The 17,923-nt window shown below is 37.2% G+C and overlaps 1 protein-coding gene across 8 annotated transcripts in view; it reads right to left on the bottom strand.

The window, feature by feature from the left end:
• GAPVD1 (GTPase activating protein and VPS9 domains 1) overlaps positions 1-17,923 on the bottom strand; it is a 110,484-nt gene that overhangs the window by 85,703 nt on the left and 6,858 nt on the right. The window lies entirely within an intron of this gene.

A 17,923-nucleotide genomic window follows, 5' to 3' on the forward strand; every position in this document is an offset into this window, starting at 1 on the left:
AGACAGAGAGCACAAACAATTGGGAGGGGGGATAAATAAATAAAATAAATCTTTAAAAAAAAGCAAAAGAAAATTTCCCTCCTTAAACCACCAATTCTTCCAAACTTTCCTTTTTCTGTCATGCCAAAAACACAGTCCTAGAGTCAAAAGTAGGATTCATTCTTTTCTTCAACAGCACATCTGTCATCAAACTACTCTCACACCTTTCCATTAGGTTGGTGAAAAAGAAAATACGGTTTTAGACCATGAATTTTTATAACAAGGCTTAAACACGTCTTTATTAATCAAAATAGGAATCATCACAATCAACACATTTTTGCCAATGAGAAATAAGTTTATTCCTGTAGCATAAAAATCTGTGTTAGGGATTCAACAAACTCTTGGAAAGCATGTTCTTCATCCTACTGGTTGTGAAAGTGTTTTCCCTGCAAAAAGTTGTTGAGATACTTGAAGAAGTGTTCGTCAGTTGCTGAGAGGTCAGGTTAATATGGCGGATGAGGCAAAACCTCTTAGCCCAATTTGTTGAACTTTTGAAGTGCTGGTTGTACAACGTGCAGTTGGGTGTTGTTGTGGAGAAGAATTGGACCCTTTCTGTTGACCAATGCTAGCTGCAGGCGTTGCAGTTTTTGGTGCAACTCATCAATTAGCTGAGCATACTTCTCAGATATAATGGTTTCGCTGGGATTCAGAAAGCTGCAGTGGATCAGACCAGCAGCAGACAACCAAAAAGTGACCATAACCTTTTTTTGGTGCAAGTTTGGCTTTGGGAAGTGCTTTGTTTTTTTGTTGTTGTTTTTGGTGTTTTTTTAAAACACAATGATATACCACAACACCCATTAGGATTGCTTTTATTTATTTTTTAAGATTTATTTTATTTATTTCCCACCCTTTCTCTCTCCCTCCCCACCACGCTGTCTGCTCTCTTTGTCCATTTGCTGTGTGTTTTTCTGCATCCGCCTGCATTATCCAGTGGCTCTGGGAAACTGCATCTCTTTTTGGTTTTGTCATCTCGCTGCATCAGTTCTCCATGTGTGTGGCGCCACTCCGGGGCAGGCTGTGCTTTTTTCATGTGGGGCGGCTCTCCTTGCAGGGCACACTCCTTGTGCATGGTGCTCCCCTACATAGGGGACACCCCTGCATGGCACATCACTCCTTGCATGCAGCTGCCCTGCATGTGGGCCAGCTCACCACATGGGTCAGGAGGCCCTGGGGATCAAACCCTGGACCCTCCATAAGGCAGATGGATGTTCTACCAGTTGAGCCACATTCGCTTCCCTGGAAAGTGCTTTGGAGCTTCTTCTTGGTCCAACCACTGAGCTGGTCATCGCCAGTTGTCATATAAGATTCACTTTTTGTTACACATCACAATTTGATTGAGAAATGGCTTGCTGTTGCTGCGCAAAAGAATAAGAGAAGATGATACTTCAAAATGACAATTTTTTTTATTTTTGGTCAGCTTATGAGGTATCCGCTTACCGAGCTTTTTCACTTTTCCAATTTGCATCAAATGCCAAACGACCATAGAATGGCTGACATTGAGTTCTTCGGCAACTTCTCATATAGTGTTAAGAGTTTCGATGATTGCTCTCACTTGGTAGTTATCAATTTCTGATGGCCAGACACTACATGCCTCATCTTCAAGGAACTCTCCTCTCCTTTGCAAAACTTCTTGAACCACCACTGCACTGTACATTTGTTAGAAGTTCCCGGACAAATGTGCTGTTGATGTTGTGAGTTTTCTCAGCTGCTTTACAACCCCCCCTTTTTTTTTTTAATTTATTTCTCTCCCCTTCCCCCTCCCGCCCTGCCCCAGTTTTACAACCCCTTTTGAACTAAAATAAGAAAATAGTTCGAATTTGCTTTTTGTCTAACATCATTTCCACAGACTAAATAAATATAAAATAAACAGTAATAAGTCATTAGCAAAAAAAACATAAAGCAAGAAATGCACATTAAAATGATGTGTAAGATAACCACATTTATTTAAGAATGTATTCCAATATCAAATGGCAAGTTTTCTACAATGCAAAACCACAATTACTTTTGCACCAACCTAATAATTCCCCTGCAAATAACCTAATTCAGTCTTGTGATCCTAGATAACTGAGAAAATTTCTAAACTTGTTTCTCTGCCTAAAGTTTCTACTTTCTCTAACCCATCCCACACTGACAGATTGGGCATTTCCAAGGCACCATGCTGATATAAACCCTTCCAATCCCTCCCACCATTCTACCCTTTAAAAGCCATTAATGACTTCTCAATAGTGCCAGAAAATATTAAAACATATGTAGAAGTCAGAAGGGAGCCTACATGTTCACCTCTTGATTAATTATTCAACTGAAGCCTCAGAAAGCTCTGCACATATTTGACAAGAAGTCACCTTCCTCTCCACCCCCCTCAACCCTTTACAGACAACTTCATCAAAATCTACTCTGGACTACCAGGTCTTAATTCAGCATGCCCTTTATTTATGTTCATTTCAGTCACAACCAGGAGCCCAGAACCCCCAGGTTATCCTTCATCCTGAAGAACCCAATTCCTACACAGCATAGTACATCACCTCTTTTAACCTCATCTCTCCCACCCTCCCTCCCCACCTCTTCAAACCTTTTCACAGTGCTCCTGGAATACAAATTCAATTATCCCAAACTGGGAAGCAGATTTGGCCCAATGGATAGGGCATCCACCTACCACATGGGAGGTCCAAGGTTCAAACCTAGGGTCTCCTGACCCATGTGATGAGCTGGCCCATGCACAGTGCTGATGCACGCAAGGAGTGCCATGCCACGCAGGGGTGTCCCCGTGTAGGGGAGCCCCACGCGCAAGGAGTGTGCCTTGCAAGTAGTGCTCTCCATAAAGAGAGCAGCCTAGCACAAAAAAAGCGCAGCCTGCCTAGGAATGGCGCTGCACACAGCAAGGTGACGCAACAAAAAGAGACACAGATTCCTGGTGCCGCTGACAAGAATACAAGCAGACACAGAAGAACACACAGCAAATGGACACAGAGAGCAGACAACTGGGGTGGGGGGTGGGGAAGGGGACAGAAATAAAAAAAAAAATCTTTAAAAAAAAAAAAAAAGGTAACAGGCATAAACCAGGACATGTGGTCTATTACTTTCTCTCTTCCATTTTGCTCGAATCATAGTCTCCAACATGCCATACATACTTCCCACTTCAGAAACTTGATACTTGCTCACCTCCCAGATATCTCACTTTCTTCAGGTCTTTACTCAAGAGCCATCTTCTTCAGTGAGGTCTTTCTTGGAAACCCTATTTAACATCTCAAGCCTCTACTCTGCTATTCACTTATATCTCCTTTACCTGCTTTAGTTTTTCTCCTTAGCACTTACCATGTTATATATTTTACTTACTTATGTATTGACCATTCCCCAAAAGAATGTAGACTCCTTAAGAAAAGGGATTTTTGCGTAATTTGTCCCTGCCTAGAAGAAAGCCTCCCGGATACATCACAAAAGTTCAGTGAGTTTAGTAAATACTTGCTAAATGAATATACGAACCAAAAAAAAGTATTCCGGTGATACATTTGAGTTAAAGATTTCATAACCAGAGGTAGAATACAAGAACAGGAATGTAGTTCTTCGGTGGGCAGGAAAGGTAGAGGTGAAGAGTGTGAAATTATCATTAAATATTAACTAAAAAAAAACTGTTTAAACATTAACAATCATCTCTGGGAAATTTCATGAACAACTTAAAGGGAAAACTAAGGTGCTCAAGATTTTTCAATTATTCCTGACTTCCTAGAGAATAATTTCCAAATTCCTTCACTTAGTAGTCAAGGCCTAGGGAAGCAGAAGTGACTCAAGCAATTGGGTTCCCACCTAGCATATGGGAGGTCCAGGGTTTGATTCCCAAGGCCTCCTGGTGAAGTCAAGCTGGTCCATGAGGCAAGCTTGCCCCAGTGGAGAGAGATGGCGCAGCAAGATGACGCAACAAGAAGAGACACAGAGAATAGACAATAAGAGACGCAGCAGACCAAGGAGCTGAGGGAGCACAAGAGATTAGCACTTCTCTCCCACTCTGGAAGGCCCCAGGATCAGTTCCTGGTGCTTCCTAAAGAGAAGACAAGCAGACACAGAAGAACATACAGTGAATGGACACAGAAAGCAGAGAGCAAGTGCAAAAAAAAAAACAAAACAAAACAATGGGGGGGTAAATAAATAAATCTTAAAAAAAAAAAGTCCATGCCTAATCTTCCCTCAACCCACCCCTCTAATCCCAGCTCTCATTATTTTCCTCACACACCTTCCTGCACTAGCCAAACTGGCCTTTTCACTTTTTAAATTTCAATTCATTTTCATGTTTATGTTTACAGCAGGTCCTATCTTATCTACCTGTTCTAATTTCCAAAGTCTTGCTCAAAAAGGCCTTCCTTTCCAGATATAGAGTCTACCTATAGTAATAGATCCTTCCTTCTGAACTCTTGAAGCACTAATTATCATCATTAATTTGGAACTGCTTTATCTGTGTTTTCATCTTTAATGTCTATATCCTGTTTCTCCAGAAAGAATGACAGGACCTCTCTAAAGGTGAGAGCTTCTTTTAGATCTATGTATCCCTAGTCCTCTATACTGTATTCAAACCTAAGAGTGTCTCAATATAACTTTGCTAACATTTACACTGTCACTAGTTACTCTGTGAAAAATAACATGAATAAAATCAAAGTATTCTTTTTTCAACATTAGGCAAATCTAACAATGACAAACAATTTTTTCTGAAATTTGCAAGTATTTTCCAAGTTAGATAATTTCCTTTTGGAATAGTCAAAAATTAAGACTTTGAAAATTTCTAATATTAAACTCAGTACCACTTAACATATTTTCTACAAAAATAAAAGAGATTACCCATGTATGCTAAATCAGAGTTTGAGGAATAAGCTTAAGATTTTCAACTCATGTTATTATTACTTACCAGTGAGAACCTAGTGGGGAGATTTTAGTGGAAGGAGTGAAGCATAATGAATTTTTCTGTGTCCTTCCACAATGGTATAGAGTAGGGGTCAGCACAAATTCAGCCTCCTGACTGTTTGTGTAAATGAAGTTTTATTGGTGCAGACAAGTGACTTGCTTATACACTATCTATGGTTGCTTTCATGATAAAAATGCAGAGATGAATAGTTATCAGAGTCCTCCCCAGAGTCAATATGGCCTAAAAGTCTAAAATATTTACTATCTAGCTCATTACAGAAAATGTTTGCCAACCCCTGATAAGAATACTTAGTCTAAGGCAGAGCATGAGAAATAGCACAACCTGATAAGGTGAAATTTGTGAATTATAAAATGCATTTAAAGTTCAAAGGAGGATACACATATTATAAATGCTAACAACTATTGTGGAACTTGTGGAACTGATAGAATTCCTGTTACTCATGAAAAGGATTCTAAAGTAGGAAAAAAAAAAATTCAAACTTTTATGAAGAATCACATTTTAAGTTTTCACTATTGAAAATTTCTAAAGGAATCTAAGTTAATGATATGCATCTAATAGTTCTAAATTCTAAATATCAGCTGGAGTTTAAGTAAAAGAGACTCGAATAACCATCTTTATTGATATAATTTGTGAATAACACTATGAGAGTCAATAAGAGAATACTACTTACTGCTTTTTTATTTTACACAAGGACTACTTTAACATAGTGGGGGAGAAAACACTTAAACTGGAGTCAGAATATCTGGATTTAAGACTAGGTTCTAGGAAGCAGATCTGGCTCAAGTGACTGGGCTCCTGCCTACCATATATGAGGTCCAGGGTTTGATTTCTGGAGCCTCCTAATGAAGGCAAGCTGGCCCATGCAGCAAGCTGGCCTGAGTGGAGAGGTGGCCCACACAGAGCGATGACCCACATGAGCACTGGCCCACGAGGAGTGCTAACCCACGCAGCATACTGGTCTGTGCAGAAGTGCCGGCACAGTAAGATAATGCAACAAAAAGAGACACAGAGGAGAGACAATAAGAGACGAAGCAGACCAGGGAGCTAGGTGGCGCAAGAAATAGAGCACCTCTCTCCCACTCTGGAAGGTCCCAGAATCAGTTCCCGGTGCTGCCTAAAGAGAAGATAAGCATAAAATATGGGCTATAGTTAGTAATATTTTGAAAATGCTCTTTCATAGTTTGTGACAATTTCATATTAATGCAAGGTGTTAGTGGTGGGATGATATATGGGAGCATTGTAAGATGATAAGAATGCTTGTTTTCTAAGTTCGCATCTTTTCTATACCAAAATTTATATATGTTCATGTATGAGTGATATACTTCAATAAATTTTTTAACAAAACAAAAAAGAGAAGACAAGCAGAAACAGAAGAATATACAGCGAATGGACACAGAAAGCAGACAGAGTGCAAAAAAAAAAGGGGGGTGGTGGGAGAAATAAATAAATAAATCTTTAAAAAAAAAAAAAGGACGGGTCTGACACCCACCAGCATTGTAACCTGTGGCTAGTCATTTCACCAAACTTTCATTTCTTCATCTTCAAAACTGAAATAATATACCTCACACAGTTAAATATACAGTTCTTATGGGATGACTGAAAAGTGTAACTAATTTCACAATGTAAGAATATTTTTTTCAATTAAAAGTTCATTTTTATGATTTCACTAGGATACAATGAGAAAGACTGCATGTCCACCCAATGACAGAATTGACCAAAATGAACTTCTTCATGAAATAAATGAGAAGTATCAGGCTCGTAACTAAAGAGGGTTATCACAGACAACTTGCTAACATTATGGAAACTACACTTGTGAAAGACCCATTAAAAATGAAACTAAAGACCAATTATCTTCCAATCTAAAAGCATTATCAATAACATAATATGCCTTACCACATACAGGTATGATTTTTGAAAATTTGAGAATAAAGCAAGCATTTGCAACTAAATTGATGTGTCTAAGAAAAATAATTTAAGATGATCTATTTAAAAACTACACAAATCATGACAACTAAATGTAATGTAGTATTCTAGATGAGATCCTAGAACAGAAAAAGGGTATTAGATTAAAAAAAAATTTTAATTAAGGAAATCTGAATGAACTGTGGATTTTAAGAAATTATAATATATCAATATTGGTTCATTAATTGTAACAAATATACCGTACTAAAGTAAGATGTTAATAACAGGGGAAACTTGATGCAGGGTATAATGGGAACTTTCTGTACTACTCAATTTTTCTGTAACTCTAAACCTGCCAAAAAACCAAGTCATTCAAAATGTTTTCAATTACACAAATAATATACTTCTAAATTCAAGCATCCAAATTAGCAATTTTTTCACTAAGAAAAATTATACAAACTTGAGAAAAAAAATTGGAACACATTTATTACAATCTAATGACCACCCAGAAATGTGTTACCAGCTATCCTATGACTTTCTAGAACCCATTAGTATCTGATAAACATTGCAGTGTTTCTATCACATTAAAAATATACTTTCTTTCAGTTCACTGTAATCATAAATGAAATACACAAACTGGGTACCACAAAATTTCCATAGCTATGTTACATTTTGCACTAATTCCTGCTCAACTAAAGGAAAGCAAATTTATTTCCTAGCCTGAATTGTTTATATTAACTTTCACTTTAATGGCAAGCCTCTTTTTAAGCCATTAGAAGTAGCAATGGTTGGGCTTGAAGAGAACAGTTTTAATTGACTGGTTGTTTTAAAGTAAATGGGAAGAAGGTTAACCACCACACCATGGAGCTAAGAGTGTCTACAACTGAAAGGAGGATTGCATCCAGCATCCATGTGGAATCTAAGCCCCCTCTTGATATAGATGTGGAGTGGACACAACCATTCCAAGGTCCACAGGATGGAGGAATAGAATATGGATTAGAGTGGACTTACGGATATTCTATTCATGAACTATTTTGATTAGTAATTGAAGAAAATGTGGCATTGGTGTGGAGACAGTGGCCATGGTGGCTGCTGGGTGTGGGGAATAGGAGGAAGAGATAAGATGTGGAGGCGGTTTCGGGACTTGGAGTTGTCCTGGGTGGTGCTGGAGGGACAATTACTGGACATTGTATGTCCTCCCATGGCCCACTGGATGGAACGTGGGAGAGTGTGGGCTATGATGTGGACCACTGACCATGAGGTGCAGTGATACCCAGAGATGTATTCACCAAATGCAATGAATGTCTCATGATGATGGAGGAGATTGTTGCTATGGAGGGAGGAGTGGGGTGAGGGGGTGGGGGGTATATGGGGACCTCATATTTTCTGAATGTAATAAAAAAATAAGTAAATTAATTAATTAATAAAAAATAATAAAGTAAATGGAAACTCAGGAAATAAAAGCAATAATAACTACACATATATTTCAGGTTTACTATGCACTAGGCACTGACTAGGTGCTTTTCATGGATCTTCTCACTTAATCTGTGTAACACTCCTGAAAAGTAGATATTCTTATTTGCATTTTACAAAAAAAATTAAATGATTTTCCCCAAAGGTACACAGTAACTGTCAAACGATATAAAAAAGTTTAGAAAAAGTGTTAATTCATTTTCTCTCTCTGTACCTGACTCGAGTTTCTTTTTTTCTGTGGGTAGATAAGCCCAGGCACTAACCAATATTGTCACAGTGACTAATACTCTTAGCATAGCATTTGCCTTCTTCCAATCTGAAAGCATAAAATTAAAATAGTTCTCTACTAGGAACGTCTAAGGAATATTCCTCAACATTATCATCTACTCTCCAGTAAGTCCCACACACTGTTTAGGTCAGGTTCTCATCATCTCAACGGTCTTCCCTGGTCTCCCCTTGCAGCTGTTGATTTCTAAAGTGCAAATCTTGTCATTCTACTCTCCACTGCCTACAGGATAACGTCTAAGATCCGCTATACCAAGCTCTCAACCATGAAATCCCTGTTTTCAGATCTCCTATCTCATCTCTTACCATTTCTCCACTTCCCCAAATTATATATTTAGTAAAAGATACTGGACTATGTTTTAGTGAAAACAGCATATCCTAAAGTCATATCCTAAATGCAAACAGCATATTCTAAATGCAAAATACAAAATACATGCCTCGGAAGTCCAAATCCCCCTTACTTTTGCATGAACTCAGACTTAAGGCCCAGCTCCCAAATCTCTTCCTTCTTTAATACTCTCAGGAATGCTTCCCACCACCAGAGTATACCCTCCCCTCTCTTAAAACACTGCATCACTAAGTAAAGTTACTCCATTTTCAAGTCCCTTTCAGTCCTGTTTACATCATGGAAAAAGTCTAAGTAAGGTGCCAATCTGTCTTCAACACTACTCTAACACTAGCTAACAGAATAAAAGGCCTCAAGTTCAGCATCTTCTGCAAACAGTACTTAGCTAAGTTTTAATAACATTGTTCTGTTTTTATTCTATTTATTTTAAGTTATCTTCTATTTAGGGTAAGGGATGCTAGTTTTCCATTTATAATAGTAATATCAAGTTTCTTCAGAGAAATATTTTTAAAGTGTGCTCATAAAAAAGACATTAAATAAATAAAAGCATAAATAGTAGGCAGATGTGGGAAAAATCATGATGCTACTCTATGGATTAAGCTTGGAAAACATTTTTATAGACTGATGTCTATCCCTGACAGGACTGTCAATTACTTTTTAGTTGGTATTTATTTTATATAGGTACTTTTCCTCTTAATATTTATTTAATAGTCATATCAATGTGATAGGACAAAAAGGACATTACTGTCATTTTTTTATAACCTACTATAATGTTATCTCCTGCATTTTATCAATCAAATAATTTTAATTTGAGCATTTATGTTAATTACCCACCACTTTTCAGGAATCCAACGAATCCATAAATCAAGACATGAATGTCCCTTACAAATAGTTTTTATAAACAGAAATAATTACTTCAAATTACAATGATTTGTCCACATGCCTGTTTCCCCATGCAAGACTTAAACCTTCAGAGCAGGAGAGGTGTTTTTACTCATTTTAAAATGTTGTATCAAATCATATGATCTAAAAATTGTTAGGCATTAATATACTAAAAAAATGAGTTCATCCTCATTCAAAAAATGGGGACAGATAAGTACTTGCTCATTCAACAGGGTTTATCAAATATCTACTATTATGCTGGGCACTGATGAATAAGACAAAGTCTAATATTGAGGGAGTCCACATTCTGGTAAGGCTACACAACATTCTAATGACAATTGTGAAGGTACAGATCAGACTTCTATACATCTTCTACTTAAGACTCCTTTCCCCACTCCTTTTATTGGCTAGTTAAACCCCACTTAGGCTTCAGTGCCCAGGAGCCTTTAGTGACCATTCCCTTGACTCAGACACTTCCTCATTCTTGGATATCTCTGTATTTTACACTGTTTGCAATGAAACGCTGTTTTCTCAACAAAACTCCAAGTTTCTGAAGTAGGTACTTATTCATCTGGTATCCCTGATAACACAGTGACTAGCATGTGGCAGGTGCTGAATAAATATTTGCTGAATTAATAAATAATGACTGGGGGGTAGAGGTATATGGGGACCTCATATTTTTTGAATGTGACATTTAAAAAAAAAAGAAGAAAAATAAATAAATAAATAATGACTGAATAATTAAGAGCAATGCTCCAATAAGAATCAGTAATGCTGCTGCTAACTCAGTTCCAAAGCAATTCATGAATAGTAACTAAATTTAAGTTGAAAATATCTACTAACTTTCCAGTAAGCATATTTGAAATAATTATTAATACGCCTTACAAAATATTCCTCACAATTAAAAATACATATGAATGAGGAAAAACAAAAAAAGTAATATTTTAATATCTTTTATTGATATATAAAACCTCATAGAAATGAGACTGGACTTAGTACCAACTATTCCTAACACAGGGACAAGGAATTGAAAGTCACATTGCTTTGGATGCAGTTAATATAAAACCAGATAGTATTCAGAATTTGAATTAACACTAAAACAGACTTCTTGTTATGACTCCAGAATTTCAGATTCTACCACAAGTTAATAAATAAATAAAATCCATACAGATATTTTACCTCCAATAGACTATTCATTTTCCAGGGCTAAAGAAGACACATTAACCACAAAAATAATGAAAACTAAGGATAACAAATGGCTTGTGGGTTTAAACTCAGCTTTTATCATACAACTTAACTAAGAGAATATCAAAACACTGAACAGCGAATATGCTTTCCATAGAAATACTAATGAATCCTTACTATTTCAGTTCAAATATCTTGACTTTTTAAAATTTTACTTGAAATCATCGCTTGTAATATTAAAGAAGATTAAGTTTGAGTCACTGAGTAAAATAAATTATTGTACCGTATCACGGAATACCACATTGTTATTAAGAAGGAAGTTACATGGAAAGATGACCATCATTAATCAATAAGTGAAAAAAGCAAACTGCTGAGCAATCTGAGTGGTAAGATCCCAGGGGCAATATAGTGGTTAAAAGCACAAACTTTAGGGAAGCGGATTTGGCCCAACAGATAGGGCATCCGTCTACCACATGGGGGGTCCGCTGTTCAAACCCCAGGCCTCCTGACCTGTGTGATGAGCTGGCCCATGTGCTGTGCTGATGCGCGCAAGGAGTGTCCTGCCATACAAGGGTGTCCCCCGCGTAGGGGAGCCCCACGCGCAAGGAGTGCTCCCCGTAAGGAGAGCCACCCAGCGCGAAAGAAAGTGCAGCCTGCCCAGGAATGGTGCTGCACACACGGAGAGCTGACGCAGCAAGATGACACAACAAAAAGAAACACAGATTCCTACAGAAGAACACACAGCGAATGGACACAGAAAGCAGTCAACTGGGGGAGGGGGAAGGGGAGAGAAATAAATAAAAAATAAATCTTAAAAAAAAAAAAAAGCACAAACGTTAGAACAAAACTACTCAAATCTCAGTTTTCTCATCCTCTAGCTTTGCAAGTTATTTTTCCTTTCTCTCTTTTCCTTTCCTTCCTTCCTTTCTTTTTCTTTTATTTTAAAGATACTTTAGATTACATAAATGTTACATAAAAAATATAGGGGATTCCCAAATGCCCCTCTCCCTCTCCATCCCCCTCCCACACTTTCCCACATTAGCAACATCCCTCATTAATGTGGTACATTTGTTACAATTGATGAACACATATTGGAGCATTGCCACTAAGGATGGTTTACAGTTTACATTACAGTTTAAACTCCCTCATGCACAATTTTTTAAGTTATGACAAGATATATATAATGGCCTTTATCTGTCACTGCAATACCATTCAGGACAATTCCAATATTCTGAAAATGCCACCATATTACACCTATTTTTCCCTCCCTCCCCTCGGAACCTCCAGTGGCCACTGCCTCCACATCAAAGATAAGTTCCTGCATTACTAGAATTAACAGTAAGTCTATAGTAAAATAACAGTAAGTCTACTATAGTCCATCGTTCATTCCCCAATCCTGAGGATCCCGGGATGGTGATGCCCATTCCGCCTTAGTCTACGAGGGGATTTAGATCCCATGGGGCAGATGGATGGGACTATCTTGCTTATACTTGTAGACTCTCTCTGTTTCTTGGGATGGTCGTTGTCCATCATTATTCCTTATTTGTAGTCCTGGGTGAGTTCAATGAACTGAACAGTAGGTGTTGGAACTCTGTTGAGATTCAGGGCCCAACTGGCACATGGAAAGCCCAAAGATTTAAGTCTCTTGAACATAAACCTATCAACTCTAGTACAACTATAGATTCAAATAGAAGGGGCAGAAGAGCCATGTGTAGGGAAACCACAACTGGGTCCAATTCTGTCCCACTGGGGAGCATAAATTCCAAAGTAGGGCCCACTGGCAGAATGCCAAACTCCTCAGCTGTCAGCCCTGCCTAAGGTGTCTGGATGTCTCCTGAGCCCTCAGGAACCCTGCTATACGAAGCAAATTTACTGTGGCAGTCAATGAGATCCTGTTGAGATGTGCGTAAGTGTAACCTTTGGAACAACATCCCAACTCACTTTTAAGTCTCTTAGCCATATAAACTCATTTGTCTTTACCCTTTCCTCCTTTCGGTCAAGGTCTTTTTCCAGTTGCATTGCTAGTTGGTGCTTGGTAGTAATTCCTCAGTCCAGGGAAGCTCATCCCTGGAGTCATGTCCCACAACTGGGGGGAGGTGGGTAATGCATTTATGTGCTGCGTTTAGCTTAGAGAGAGGCCACATTTGAGCAACAAGGAGGCTCTTAGGAGGTAACTCTTGGGCAACCTATAATACTAAGCTAAATTTCAATTTCAAAAGAAAAGCTTCATAAGTACAGTCATCAATATCAGGGGCCCAGTAACGGCCCAATCTTCTTTGCTAGTCACTGCCCCTGTACTTGGGGGATTCTTGCTGTCTCATTAGGAATGTGGCAGAACTCCCCAGGATAGGAATTCGAATTTCTTTTGGTTATTGTGTAAATCTCCACCCAACATGACAATGCCCCATGAACACTTGAACTCATTCATATGCTTTATAGGTATGCTCCAGGTGAATTTTCTCCCATGCATCCCCCATCACTGACACCCCACACCAATGATCCTCCCCTGCCACAGTTGTAACCCTTCTGTGGTCCAAAACTTCTTAAAAAATAAAGCCAACAAAATAACCAAATAAAATTAATAAGAAAATGAAATAATGATAGTTTTAATAACAAATAAAATATTTAAAAAATTAAAATTTTTAATTTTAAAAAATAAAAAATTAAATTTAAAAAAATGGCATTACATCTTTCATCACTGTATGACCTGTTGTGTTATATGTACAGTGACATTTTCTTCCAGTTATTCCCCTAGTATCTTGTTTTTTTCATTTTATCTTCAAAGAAGCTAGGTTACAGAAAAGTCATGTACAGATTATAGGGGATTCCCATATATCCAACATCCTTCCACCTTTCCCCTTTTCCCCTATTAATAACATTTTCAGGTGGATGGTACATTTGTTACAACTGATGTACAAATACTGAAGCACTGCTACTAACCATGGTCAATGATTTACATTATGGTTTACATTTTGAACCATATACTTTTATAAATTTTGATGAAATTTAACAAGGCCTGTATCCACCATGGCAAGATCATGTAGAACAATTCCAAAGCCCCCAAAATGCCCATGTCCATCTATTCTATTCCCTCCTCCTCCTCCCCTCAGGACCCACGGCAACCACCAAGTTTCACCTCTTGAAGAACAAGATTCATAGTTACTTGCAACAACACTGAGGGCTTGACATATTGGCCTGTCCTCCATTATTAGGCTTTGCCTACACTCTTGAGAGACTCCCACCCCTCTATTTGAGAACATAGCAGGACTCCCCCGGATGGGTTTCCAACAGCTTCCTGTTCATTGATATACCACCCACTGATAGAATGCACTATGACAGGATGAACACTTACACACTCCCTAGCAGCCTGCCCTTGGTGCACCTTGTCCCATGTGTTCCCCACATCCAACACCCTAAACCAGTAACCCTCCCTTGCCATATTACAAGGTATTTTATTTCTCTATGCCTCAGTTTCTTCATCTGCTTAAGGATATAATAGAACCTACTTCATTGGGTTACATTACTATGATTGTGAAAGTTAAATGAGTTAATACATGGACAGCACTTGTGTTAAATATACTTCATGGAAAGAAAAAAAGAGAAAAATCCAAATTATACAGTATGTGCATGTAAAAATAGGGGAGAAAAGTTTTCTTTTTCACATTATTTTGAATTATGTTAATAAAGAATATTTATTACTTCAGTAATTTTTTTAAAAAAGGAAAATCATCACAAAAACTTGGCACTAGGATCGTCCATGTTGAAAGACGTGCTAATGTAATTACTGAAACACTCAAGACCAGACAAATTTCTATGAACAATAACATATTACAAATGTTAAAACATTCAAGTACAACAAAAAAGACACAGTACTTAATTTCTAGATAAGATCTAGTTCAAAAATAACAATTTGCACACCAATAAGCAGAACTGCAATGGCATTAAAATTATATCCCTTTATTTCCAAGAGGCAATAAATGATACAAAGATATCTATTTAGTCTACAGAAAATAGAGTGGGTTTTAGGAACTTTTCAAATTTAATAAATCTCAATTTTATTACTCCAAAATTAATTACCACCAAATCTAGTTTTTTTCTGTTCAACAATCTCAAATGACAACTCACTAAGACACATATAAATCTGGAGATCAGAATAAACCAAATAACTAAAGAAAAACTTAAAACTTTAGAACTCTGCAAATTTCTAAGAAGGTTTCACCACCGACAAGCTTTGAGGAAGCTTTGGTTCCCTGGATAAACGTAGTTTCTTCCATAAATACAATGGGTATACAAAACAAGCAAAAGGGGAGCAGGAAGGGAACTTTCAGTTTCAGCTGCATTTTTGCTGAGCTGTAATACTGGTAAAGCCTGTTTCAAGACTCAAGAGTCCACCCTCAAAATTTTAAAAAAGCATGTAAATTGCAGGGCATTGTGTCCATTTAATCACACTCACCAGAACAGTATAACATACAAATTATAAATATTCATCATCAAACTTTAAATAGTATTAATATCATTGACTGTGTTCTACCTAAAAGGAATCTTCTGGTATACACAAAAAAATTATCTCTATAGTTAAAGTGCTTTTCAAAAAGAAATCAGGGCGGCGGACTTGGCCCAGTGGTTAGGGCGTCCATCTACCACATGGGAGGTGCACGGTTTAAACCCCAGGCCTCTTGACCCATGTGGAGCTGGCCCACACGCAGTGCTGATGCGCGCAAGGAGTGCCCTGCCACACAGGGGTGTCCCCCGTGTAGGGGAGCCCCACGCGCAAGGAGTGCACCCCGTAAGGAGAGCCACCCAGCGCGAAAGAAAGTGTAGCCTGCCCAGGAATGGTGCCGCACACATGGAGAGCTGACGCAACAAGATTACGCAACACAAAGAGACACAGATTCCTGTGCCGCTGACAACAACAACAACAAAGAAGACGCAGAAAAAAGACACAGAGAACAGACAACCGGGGTGGGGAGGGAAGGGGAGAGAAACAAATAAATAAATAAATCTTTAAAAAAAAAAAGGAAAAAAAAGAGAAATCAACCATTAAGATATCTCCACAGAATTATAGAAATCGTAATTTTAAATAGTTTATATATTACCTTTTATATATAACAACAGAAAGAACTCAATAAATGTTAGCTATTATTATTACTATCATTACGAAAATTATAGAACAGAAACACTCGTAGGGAGGCTTCTTCATAAGTCACTTTCTGTCAGAAACAAAGTTGGTCCGTGACAGCTCTGAACAGTCAGGCATTGAAAGGCACTTTGTTTTAGAGGAGTCAAAGTTAAGACTCTAAAGGAGGTAGTAAAATGAACAATTTCTGCAAAAAGAATTTGATTATTTCCTAAGTTTTTCTGAGACAGAAATCTGTTTTCATAAAGTTTGTAAATCTGCCTTTAAGTACCATGAGTTTTAGATCTAACGCAATTTTGTCAGCTAATGAGAATTTATAAATAATGGAACTGAAATTAAGGGAAGGATCAGGGTTCTGCAGTAGAAAGTGAAAGAAGACAGTTCAGACTGTGCTGAACATATGAGTTTGGTCAAAGTCCTAACAACTTTAAAAATGCAAATATTTGGCCAAAATTAAGATTAAGTTTTTTGGGAAGAAAATATTTAACTGATCCTGGAAAAAGGGAAAAAGGGTAACATCCCTTGAATAACTTTTTTGTTTTTTAAATTTTTGAACAGAAAAACCGTAGTTTATTACCTTTAAAGATTCAGGAAAAACATATTAAAATCTTAAATTAGTAAGGAAAAAAAAAAACCGAATGTGTTTAATGACATACTTTGCATTAGTATCCAGTGTGGGTGTACTGGCACTGTATGGGAACAAGACCAAGCAAGCACCTTTTTGGACAGACATCTTAGATTAATAAGCAGACAGACATCTTGCCTACGTTTTTATAGCTATGAAAGTATGCTTAAAGTCTTATAAAAACATAATACTGACTCTCTCGATATAATTACAACGACAGCACTAAAAGTTTATACTTGCAGACACAAATACTTACCAGGTCTCTGGTTCATCTTCAAACTTGAAAAAAAAAAAAAAGACAGAAACCCCTAACAGGTCTTTAAGTTGTTGTTTTTAAACATAAGAATGTGAAACAGCAACAGATAATTACAACTTCCTATGACCACTGCATTGTTGAGTTCAATATTGGGTAAAGAACTGCCCTTCTGAAAATGTTTTTACAGCATAATATATATTCATACATATTCAGAAAAAAAATTGAAAATATGTATTAGCATAAAGAAAGAAATTTTAATTACCTATCATTTCAGTTACCAGAAATCAAACAGCTTGGTAACCTAAAATTTCTTTTAAAATGTGTGTATAACTTAGAAATTACTGGTCCTTACTCCTTTACAAATGAAACATCGTGATAAGGATTATTTAAGGAGTTAAACTCACAAATAATTCTATGCAAATGTAAGCTGAGACAGTCCAAATGTAAGGAATACATTTTTGCATAAAAAATCCTTCTTGCGTTAAAAAAAAATTAATTCTAAAGAAGGAAACACTTGTGAAAAATAACAGAGACTCCGCAGAGTTGGGGGGAAAAAATTAATCATTTGAGAATTTTTCCCCAAAGTATTGGTCTTCCCAAAGTAAGGCATTTCACTTAGATCAGGTTTAAAAAAAAAAAAGTTAACTTTGAGATTTCTAGAGGAATGTGTAACCAACTCCCTAATACATTCATAAGAAAGAAATAGAGAAAGAGAGAGAGAAATCAATCTTACCACCACTGTGAATATACCACTCTCCCTCTTTTTTTTTTTTTAAGTTTTAATGAACATTTATTTTCTTATATTTCTTTTTCATACATAAATGATACCATATTCATAAGAAAATAAAAACATCGAATTAAAAGGAAAAAAGAAAAGAAGGAGA

This window comes from Dasypus novemcinctus, chromosome 8 (genome assembly GCF_030445035.2).
Source record: "Dasypus novemcinctus isolate mDasNov1 chromosome 8, mDasNov1.1.hap2, whole genome shotgun sequence".
In the NCBI taxonomy this organism is placed as follows: domain Eukaryota; kingdom Metazoa; phylum Chordata; class Mammalia; order Cingulata; family Dasypodidae; genus Dasypus; species Dasypus novemcinctus.